General features: G+C 47.5%; 1 pseudogene; it reads right to left on the reverse strand.

The window, feature by feature from the left end:
• Positions 1 to 260: 260 nt before the first annotated feature.
• LOC147982309 (uncharacterized) lies at positions 261 to 1,462 on the reverse strand (annotated as a pseudogene).
• Between the last annotated feature and the right edge of the window lie 10,388 nt (positions 1,463 to 11,850).

Here is an 11,850-nt window from a genome sequence, read left to right on the forward strand (position 1 = left end):
AGATTTTTTAATGGACTCAAAGTACTTAGTTTCTCGCAAAATGGTATGAGTGGTGGCGCTATCGGCAAGGCACGTTTCCTCCATTCGGGCGCCACACGCGTTCTAAAATATGACATCTAATTAATGTAATGAGGAAGAAAATACATTAAAAATAAATGCACACATCTCAGAACATAACATGCTATCATGTATAAATAATGGAATAAACGAATGAAATAAATGTCATCCAATCACCAAAGTAAAGAATAAGTTTATGCTCTCATAGAGCTTGCAACCAAATCGAATTTATTCGAATTTATTGTATCAAATCACGGAATCATGATAACCAAAGGGGTATGCTAAGTAGACTCGGTGAAGAAGCCATTGACCCCAGCCGCAATCTCCATACTAGTGAGCTGATCCTCCTTAAAAATCATCTTGGAGGCAGCATCAACATCTAGTTGCGGCACCGCCGAGGCCACCATGTGGTCAACCTCCATGGCAACGTTGGCGTCACTAGAGACAGCCAAAGCCGCCGCGATGGGCACCACGGGGGTCGCCGCGATGGGCGCAGCAGGGGGCGTAGAGATCATCACGGGTGCCGCCATGGGCGCCAATGGTGCTCCCTCCTGAACCAAGGCGAGGTGCGTCTCACGCGCCTTCCGGGCCTTATATGCATCAACGACCTCCTGTGGTGCGCGACACTGGCGGGAGAAATGCTCCACCGAGCCACATCGAAAGCAGTCCTGAGGCCTCTGCCCCTCCTTGCCCGGCTTTTGCTGCTTAGCCAGGGCGGAGGGCTGAGGGCCCTTCTTCTTGCCCTTGCGGCCCCTCTTCTTCTGTTGAGGCTTGCAAACTTTGAGAGCATTCACCTCCTGGCAAGAACTCCCGCAAGTGGTTGCGCGGCAAAGTTCTTTTTCAGAACCTCGTCCTGCGCCTCTGCCACCTGGAGGACGGCAATCAACTCTGAATACCTCGTGTAATTGCCCTGGCGGTAGTTCCGTGCGGACAGGACCGCGTCAGGGTGGAAAGTGGATAGGGTTTTCTCAATCTTCTGAGTGTCGGTAATCTGAGTACCACACATCTGAAGAGTCGTACAAATCCGGTGCAGAGCCGAATTGTACTCCCCAACCGTCTTGAAGTCTGCAAACCTCAAACAGATCCACTCTGCCTCTGCACGTGGCTTCACAGTGTACTTCAGCCGCTCAAACCGCTGCTTAAGAGCGGTCCAAAGGCCAGAAGCACTGCGCTCAGCCATATACTCATCTTTCAGAGTAGGTGACAGGTGATGACGGAGAAAGTGCAGAGGCTGCGCATTCTCAGTTTCGAACTTGGGATCAGTGGCGGCCAGCTGGGCCCCCTTACCGATCGCCCTCAGGAGGGTTCTGCCCTGGAGAAAAATCTCACAGTCCGAGGCCCATGACAGGTAGTTCATCCCCGTCTGGGCCAACTCAGCAAACTCCTTGTGGACAATTCCGGCCATCTGCAATTTATGCAAAAATCATGAGATTACAGCAGGTAATCTTTTGCACAAATGCGATGTTGATAAACTTATTCAATAAAAAGGACGTTCCAATATTTAAAACATGCTATTATATGACTTACTAAATGATTAAGAGTGCTAAACAATTAATCTACAGCAGTAAAATCATACAATAATATCATGTTACAAAGGATAGCATGTTAAGCGCATCTAGTGTGTGAAAACTAGCCCAAAAAATGAATTCCCGAGGCATTTTAAAGCCCAGATACGCATATTTCAGCGAAAACAGACAGTTCCAGGGGATTCTATGCGAAATATTACAGCAGGAATAAACTATGCGTAAAAACAGGAAACTACAGGAGCTAAAACACAAAATTTACGCGCTGTGCCAGCGCCACTTTTTTTATGCCTTGGATCCCCATGGCCCGGTCCACAGAAGCCTGCTGGGCCGGCCTGCTCAGGGTTCGCTAGGGTTTCCTAGCGCCCGAGCGGCGGCGGCCAGGGCACGCACAACCACGGCAAGCGGACGGCGGCCAAGGCAGCCAGCGGGGCGGCGCGGCACGGCCACGGCTGGGCCAGCGCGGCCAGCGCGGCCATGGCAGGGCCAGCGCGGCCAGCGGGGCGGCGCGACGCGGCCATAGGGGCGCGGCCGTTGACCCTGCGCCAGCACTGCGCACACCGGGTCCGGCGCGGATCGCGGCAGGCGTAGCAGGCGGTGCGGCGACCAGGCCGGTCAGCGGCGCGCGGCAGTGCGGCGTCAGCAGGACGCGGCGGTGGTGGCCACAGTGCGATGCCAGCGACCAGCAGGGTCGCTGATGGAGTACGGGCGTGACTTACGTCTCGGTTCTTCGTCGTGTTCATCCGGAACGTCGACGGCGCACGACACAGCAGGTGCGTTGCGGCGGTACCGTAACCATCTGGGTCATGTTTTGTACCGACTCCCTACAGTGCAGTCAACAAATCTCTTTTGATCCAAGAACATCGACATTGGTCGGCGATGTATTCGTCCGCTCGGTTCTTGGGAGAGAAATCCACACCATAGGTAGATTTATCCGAAAAAATAAACTAATCGCAAAAACGGAATCGCGGCAACGAGAGGAATCCATTTTTGCAAAAAGGGGGATTGGATCTTATACCTCCGCGGGATCGACGAAAGCCTGCGTGACGCGGGCTTGACGGAGAGTTGATGGAGCGAAGCGTGCTGATAACGTGTTCCGCAACTCCGCTGGCGAGTCCGGTGCGAGCTTGCGGAGCGAGAGCGAGCGTCGTAGACAAAGTAGTCGAACACGCGAAAGTAAATGACACAGAGAGATACGGAGGAGACCAGCTTTATTAATCAATGATCAGAGATTACAATGATAGCTCCTCGTTGTTTTATATAGAGACTAGGGGGTCAAGAGATAAATACCCACTTAATGTAAAGTGGGGGAAACGGGAGGGGCTAGCCCGTGCGATACGCACGAGGCCGCCGCCACCCCTTCGGTGGCCCCAGTTTCCCAACAGCACCCATCCCATCCCCTACCCCATCGGTTCAATCTACGTGAATGACCCATTTTCACCCAGCCGTGCCGTGTGTGTGCCTTGTATCCTTTTCCGAAAAGAAGAAGATGTTGCGCGCGGGTGGCCGTTGTACCCAGAGAACGATACCTCCGCCTCTCCCCTCCGGTGAGCTGGGCGGCAATCCAAAAACACGGACGAGTCCGTCCAAAGAGGCCAGGACACAGCAGCGAGCAAGAATCGTCCTCCTGCAGCAGCAGTCCACATCTCTCTCACGCACCGATCGTACTAGTACTAGTACTAGTACGAACGTGTGACCCTTTGGACTTGATCGATACGCGGCCCCAGTGGCGGACCCAGGGTATGCCGAACCAAACAAATTACTTAAACCCTCCCTGTCTGTCACTTTGCTACATACACTTGGGTGTGTAAAGTAGAAGTGGATTGCAAACCTGATCCCTGTGTTGGGTTCAACTATTTGGGCACGCAGTTACTCGATTTGTAGTAGCCGTGCATGTGGAGAGATGCATGAACTTGATTCCTTTTGCAGTCAGTCTTGTAGAGGTGGAGCCTTTTTCCGTAGTCCGTAACTCCAAACCGTCACGGCACGGCACGGCACCCAAGAAGATGGTTTAAACTGGACGAAGCCCTGCAATGCACTCAAGTGTTGCAGGTGATGGCTGAGGGGCGTCGTGACATCCGTCCGTCGTATCATTTCCGGAAGATGTTGCGCGGGTGGTGCCCGTGGCCGTACGATACCTCTCCGTCTCTCCCGTCCCGTGGGCGGCGGCAATCCACAAAACGCCCGTCACATGTCCGTGCGTGTAGCATTATTGGGGCAGTATGTATGTGTACTGTAACCTTGTTGTTTTTACTCGTGCAGCAGTCCGGATCTATGATCTCTGTCTCACGCACGGTCGCAGCACCCATCGTACTACTAGTACTCTACCAACATTATCCGGTTCCACCCAACTCATCAAAAAAAAAAAAGATCCGGTTCCACGAGGCTATGTGCTGCCCTAGTTGGGGAATTTTTCACGTGTATTCTATAAAATAAATTCCATTTATCAATTCAGCAAGTAATAATGTTAAAGCTTTGCATTTTAATTTGGCATACAACCAATAACACGTAATTGTATGTATGGTTTAAGTTTTCTTTTTGCGGGAAAACTTGTATTACTCACTTCACACAGGATTACAATCAAAGGAGTTAAGCTCAATGGCCTCCGGAGGTCCCGACCCAAGCCAGGTCATAGTTCTTCCCTCCACACGAGCAAAGTTTGCAAGAGAGTTACTAACTTTATTTTGAGCTCTACTAACGTGAGTAATACTAGTTTTACGAAGACCCATGAGATGCTTGATCTCCTTTACCAAAGCCGAATAGACTGATCTATCTTCAAAAATGTATTTTATCATCTTCACTGCAACTGAAGAATCCATCTCCATCGCCACCGGAAGTTCCGAACGCATCAACGCCAATGATAGCCCTTCCATACGCGCTCCTAGTTCAGCTTCGAGGGCTCCCCGACACGAGAACAATTCCCTGCAAGAGGAGAAGATAATGCAGCCCTGTTCATCACGGAGTACCATGCCTGATCCAGCTCTTCCATCCTCTAAAAACGACCCGTCCGAGCTAAGTTTCACCCATCCTCGATCCGGCCGAACCCAGCCGCAAGCTGCAGCCACTGTTCTTTTATGTGATATGCGTAGCAAGGCATCTGGCGACACAGCAGTTTTACCTTTGCACGGATCCGCAAACAGGCCATTTTTTATGCATAATAGCGATTCCAAGTAGCTGCATAAAAAACGTTTGGATACCTCTATCAGTGGTGGACACTTGTCATGAACAATCTCATTTCGTACATGCCAACATCTCCAAAGAAGCATCAGTAGCATGGCTCGATCAGTGTCTGGCAACACTTCCAGAGCTTGAAATAGCCACTCAACTCCAATGTTTTTTATTGATTCAATTGCAGGAAGCCGCCACACATTTGCCATCTCCTTCCACAGCTCAACTGAATTTGGACAAACACAAAAAGGATGGTAGTTGTCCTCAATTCCTTTGCCGCAAATTGGACATATGGGCATTGTCTCAAGACCCCTACGGTGCTTGTTTTGCCATGTTGGTAGGGAATTTGTGCATAGACGCCAAGCAAAATTCTTGACTGTAGGAGGAACTTCACAGTACCATACAAGCTTCCAACATTTTCTGCTACCATCCGGAGCCGAGCTTGATGAACCTGCAGCTTCACCGACGGACAGTTGCAATGCTAGATTATAAGCACTTTTGACAGAAAAATTTCCGTGCACTCCTGGACCCCAAGCTAATATATCTTCATGCAATCTTGGAGATGCTCTGATCTTCAAGATTTCCACAACATCACAACGAAGAAAGTATGTCTGCAGAAACTGTACATTCCATGAACCATTAGTGTTTAATAGGTCTGCCACATACCTGATTCTGCACCTCCCTTGGATCGAGACCGGTTTATAGGAATCTGGTCTTGGAATCCAATTATCCCTCCACACTCTAATACTCTGTCCATTCCCAACTCTCCATATAAGCCCTCTCTTCAATAAATCTAGCCCATGACATATTGCTGTCCATGATGACGAGGCATTACCAGAGAACACTATATCCTCAATATTACCATCCGGATAGTAGCGAGCCTTCAGTAGTTGAGCGCACAAACTGTCGGGTCTAACAATGAGTCTCCATGCCTGACGTGCAAGAAGAGCTTGATTGAACAAACGGAAGTCCCGGAACCCTAGACCGCCTTTGCACTTAGGTTGCAACAGATGGTCCCAAGCCTTCCAGTGGACCTTCCGTTTCCCCTTTTCCGAGCCCCAATAAAATCTTCTCACCATTCTAGTCAGATCATCACACACCGAGTATGGGAGTTTGAAGACCCCCATGATATAAGTAGGTAGCGCTTGGGCCACGGACTTTATCAGTACTTCTCTTCCCGGCTGTGCTAGGTGTCCGTCCCCCCACTGTATCAATCTTTTTGTCATACTAGTCTGAAGATTTTGAAACTTCCCTTTTGACATGCGACCTTCCGGAGTCGGTAGTCCAAGATATCTCTCCTCAAAACAAGAAGTGGTGACTTGAAGCACTGCTCTAACATTTCCCTGTACATCCTCAGGACAGGCATTACCAAATAGAATGGAGCAGTTATCATAGTTTAAGCTCTGACCAGTAGCTAGTTCATATGTATTTAGTGCATTTTTCACATGTTCAGCCTGGTTATGTGAAGCCTAAAAAAATAGCATTGTATCATCAGCAAACAAGAGATGTGAAATACCGGGCGCTCGCCGACAAATTTTTAGTGGAGTTATAACATTTGAACTGACACCATGCTTTAGTATAGCAGATAGTCCATCAACAACGAAAAGGAATAGAAAGGGTGATAATGGGTCACCTTGCCAAAGACCACGTGTTGGTGCAAATGAATCCAAGAGAGTTCCGTTGAATTTGACCGAAAACCTCACCAATGTGACACATGTCATAATCTAGTCCACCCATCGATGAGAGAAACCCATCCTTTGCATCACTTGCTTCAAGAATACCCAATCAACCCTGTCATATGCTTTCGAGAGATCAAGCTTGTAGGCACAGAAGCTTTTAGTTGGATCTTTCTCCTGTTTGATATGATGAATACACTCAAATGCCACCAAGGCATTATCGGTGATCATCCTCCTGGAACAAATTATTTTGATAAACTACCACACAAATTATTTTGATACGATACACCACTAGTTCGAGATAGATAGATGCTTCATGTATTTCTTTTGATGATTTACGAGAATATATATAAATCTAAAACCTAAAATAAGAATTGGCTATGACGATAATTGCCGTCGACACGCGAATGATTCACGTGTACCCTCAACGTCGGGGGTAATGCACCGCAGCTCACGTCGAGGGAGATCCGACTGACAGTGCGATACACAAGACAGCCGGCAGACGCTTTTGCAGATCCGAAACCCCACACGCCTGGTAGGGACCCCGTCAAGGAGTGCGACAGCTATGGGCTGCCCTAGGTCGATCGCTCGCCCCTAGAGCCATGGGATTTGCAGCTCTCAAACTTGAAGAACAAGGAAGAACGAGAGAGAAAAACGACGGAGAGATAAAACGTAGATGAAAAGTAGTATGTTTTGCGAGAAAACTTTCAATCTATTCCTTCTCAATCATGGCAGTACAAGGAACACCGAAGATAATAAAAATTACAACCAGGTATGTGGATGACCTAGCAACGGCTACAAGCACTAGAGCGAGCCAAAGGCCTGCCGACGTCATCGCTCCTCCCTCACTGGAGCTGGGAAAACCTTGTTGTAGTAGACAATCAAGAAGTCGCCGTGCTAAGGCCCCATACGACCAGAGCAGCAACCATCACCGATGAACAAAGTCGTAGATTGAAAGGATCAAACCTATAAACGCCCTAACTAAGATGAACGAAGACCAGATCCAAACATATCCACCGAAGACCAGCACCGACCGAATCCCGCGAGATCTGACGGAGACACACCTCCACATGCCCTCCAATGAAGCTAGATGCACCATCGGGACGAGGGATAGAACGTGGTAGACATTGTTCCTACTGAGGGACATTGCCGCCGCCACACAGCGCCGACCAACACGTTGAACCTAACAAGAACGAGAACGGGGTACCTCCCGCCGGGGAGGTGCCGAGGTCCTCTGCACCTTCATGGCCCAAAGGCCATCAGAGATGAGGCGGACCGGCGATGGCGCCGACGGGAGCAGGGGGAAAGCCTTTTCTTGTGAGGGGGAAAGGACCTGACTTGTGCCTATACGTATATAATCAACTCTTTAGTCGAGGTCATCTTGAAGGGGTAATAGGCCGAATAGTACTCCAGAACCCTAAATCTCAATATTTCGAGCTTAATTTCGAACAAGGTCGGTTGGCAATGACCAAAACATAAAAGTTGTTCGCTGTTATGATACATAATTTATTCATGTAGAATTTTTTTTCATCTCAGGCCATCTTAATTACGTTTACATCCGTTCCAAAAACTAACGCCAACACATGCCCCCCTGTTTCTTGGCAAAGCTTGCATGCCGAAAAATAATCTATTTTTGTGTTTGCTCTAAGGACGATGTGAACACTCCATCGGCCATTTATATTTTACTTAGGGCAATAATCGTCTATCGGCCATTGCCTATATAGGCTTCTTGGCACACACTCGGGTGGTACTTCTTCAGATACTTGCCATTGAGAGCTCGAGGTAAAAATGTCCCTTGTATGAATTCCACCAAATATAAGTTTCCAGGAAATACTCTTGTGATCCTAAAAGGACCCTCCCAACTTGGAGACCACTTCCGGAATTTCCTATCTCTTGAACCAATTGGTAGGATCACTTTCGACACTAGATCGCCAACCTAAAAATTCTTCAATTTGACATTCTTATTGTAAGATTTTGCCACTCTCAACTTGTCAGCAGCCAAACATTTATCGGCAACTTCATCAATATTGTCCATCATCAAGTTATAAAAGTCCACTACCGATAAATCATTTTGTTTGGCTATTCTCAAAGCACTCAAATTCACTTCCACCAGTAAAACAACCTCCTGGCCATATACTAGCTCATATGGAGTTACCTTTGTAGCGCCATGCCTTGAGATTCTATGTGCCCACAAAGCTTGATTAAAATTTTATTGCTAGACTCAGCCCGACCATTAGCTTGTGCATAATACGGAGAAGAATTGAGCAACTTTATCCTATATGACTCGGCAAATTCTCTAACTTGATGCGACATGAAAGATGAACCTTGGTTTGTAGTTAATGTTTGAGGAATGCCGAACTCTGTGAATAATGTGCTCGGTTATGAATTGAATTACCTCTGTATGTGTAATATTCTTGAGAGGTACTCCTTCAGACCATTTAGTGAAATAATCGGTTGCCACCAACACGAACCGATGCCCCTTTGAGGAGGACAGATGAATTTCTCCAATGAAATCTAATCGCCAACCCCTAAAAGGCCACGACTTGATAATAAGATGTAACATAGCAGCAACAACCATTAATTATGAAAAAAAAACTATTATTGCCTCTAGGCCATATCTCCTTCACCGAGGACTGGCAGGGTATCCCATCATTGTGTGAACCCCTGCGAACCGCTCTGAAAAGGCTGGCATTTAGCTCTGGAACAAGACCTAGTTATAGCGCCGTCGAGGTTATTTCGGGCGTCTACCCGGTTGTTATAGGGCACGAGGACATCATAACAATTGGTTTTTGAGGGGTCCTATAAATATACCTCTTCTTCCCCAAGACGAAGGGACGATTTCCATTCTCTCTCCTCCATTGTTGCAAAGCTTCCTTTGAGATCTTCACTCCATTGCCCCAATCTTGTTGATTCTTTGAGGAGTGAGAGAGGAGATCCATATCTAGGGTTACACCAAAACAATTTGATTTCCCCTACTATCCTCGGTGGATTTTGTTCCTTGAAACCCTAGACGTAACGTGTTGGAGCTTTCCTTCTGTGGTGAGAAGCTCTGGGATCTTGTTGGGAGCCCCCAATTAAGTCGTGCACCAAGCTAGGGGTGGATCCCAAGTACACTCGAGTGGGGGCCCGGGGCCCCACTCAAAGTTTTGAATTCCCCTAGTATTTTTTCATATTTGAAAGAAACAGTTTTAAATTCAACAAACTTGTACAAATAATAATACCGTACCACCCAAAATATGACTAGCACCTAAATTAATATACTCTCTTCATTTTTATTTAGTCTGCATATTAGATTTGCTGAAGTTAAAATTTGCAAAGTTTGACCAAGTTTATAGAAAATAATATAAACATTTACCATAACAAATTTATATGATGTGAAAGTACATTCAATAATGAATCTAATGGTATTGATTTGTTATTGTATATGTTCATATTTTCGTCTCTAAACATAATCAAAGTTTACAAATCTTAACTTTGACCAAAACTAATACGCGGAGAAAATAAAAATAGAGGTAGTACAAACCGTACCACTATATTAATCTACGTGTACCAACAAATGGCAAAGCCACTATCTAAACATACATCTACATTAATCCAAACAAATACCATGCACCTAGCTCAAAAAAATCATGAACACTGAACCTAAAATAGCAACTGATTAGAGCTACCCTTGATGCGTGCGAAGCCCGTCCCTTGCCTCAAAATAGCACCACCACCACTGCTGCATCGCCCATCCGAGAGCCCAACCCCACGCACCACAACAGTCCACCATGTTGCCCAACCTTGCTCCACCTCCACACAGTGGCGGATCCAGGATCTCATACTTGGGTGTTCAATTTTTTTTTGCAGGTTTCCCAAAAAATAAGAGATCTAATCACTGGCGGAGCTATGTGTTTAGCGGAGGGGGCTGTGCCCCCCCCCCCCCCCCCCCCCACAACCCCCCAACACAAATTCCTGAAGGATTTTTTTAGGGGGACATAGTTACAACAAAGTACTCTCATTAGCCCCTACAAACTTGTATACTTTGCTTCTGTCCCCCTGACATTGCGTGTGGCATGAGCTAGGCGACACCGGCGTGCCGGCCAGCGCGAATCGTAACGTACGTGGGTTCAGATTTGGGGAAAACCTAGGGTTTGGGTTTCATAATTTGGGAAAGGCCAATTGGCATTAGTATCTTGCATTACCTCAAGTAATTTAATGCCTAAACATGATCTTTAGGTGCTAACAGGGCAACATTAGGTCTTATCTATAATACCTAAATAGTTCATCCCCACTATCTTATTTCTCTTGACATGCAGCCTATCTACATCAGCGGCACTGCCAATCAGCATTTCGTTAGAGTCTTACATGCGGGACCACAGCAGTAGAAGCCAGCCACGTTAGCTTCAGTTACCGCTGGTAGGACCCATGAGAGAGGCTGCGTCATCCAGCCCAACCCATCGCTCTCAATTTCCTCTCTGTACACTCCGGCGCACCACCCGCCCAAGATCCCGTCGCGTTCATCCGCACTCCTTCGCATTCGGCTGCTCCAGCTAGCAAATCGAACCAGCGCGAGCGCTACCTAATTAACTCATCAGTCGATTGATTTTCCATCAATTATCTCCATCGTCTACACCGCTGTCGTTTCTTCTTCTCCACCAAATTAATGGAGGAGTAATAGATTGGATTCTTCCCACGACGCGATTCTCTGATGAACTTCCGGACAGTGTTCCCGTTCTCGATGTGGTGCATGCCTCTGCGATTCCCTGGTCCTCCTCTTGCTTCTGTGTCTCTGTTCTGGCCAAGGTGCCTCCGGCGTCGCTGGGGTGGTTGGTTCGAGCCAGTTCCACTGGAATTGGTCAGGCGTTGACGTCCGGAGCTGGTTCGGGTATGGCTTCCTTTTTGGTTTGGAAAGATGCTGTGGTGGCGACCCGGGCTCAGGCACATGGACTGGGCGCGACTGCTGCCCATCCCGACTGCATGCCATCCTCATCCAGAGTACGGCTCCTCCCGCGGGTGCGACCCCGGCTGATTCAGCCATGAGAAGTTCTTCCCTTTTCTGTTCCAGAAAGAGTTTAACTGCCTCGCCTACCAGGCTTTGCGTATCATTCGTGTTGTTCTTGACTATGAATGGAACACTATGGATCCTGCCTACTCTGTTATTAGGATGGTTCATCTATAAGCTCCTTTCACCGGATATAATCTTCATGGTGGAATTTTTTCTTGCCAGATATGTTTATCTATAGTTCGCTATGTGACATGCCCTTTGAGTAGGTTCGGTAAGACAGGTTGCTAATTATTAAAAGCAAGAAATTCTCCTCTCCACCATTTGTCTGCATATGCAGCCTTGCCCAAAGACGTATGGTATGCCAGCCCAAATTCCTTCCGCGGGTGTGTCTATGTAAGTGTACATCAGATTATGTATGTCCTTATATGTGCCTACTCTT

This window comes from Triticum urartu, chromosome 3A, assembly GCF_056163025.1.
Source record: "Triticum urartu cultivar PI428250 chromosome 3A, HENAU_Tu73, whole genome shotgun sequence".
Classification (NCBI taxonomy): domain Eukaryota; kingdom Viridiplantae; phylum Streptophyta; class Magnoliopsida; order Poales; family Poaceae; genus Triticum; species Triticum urartu.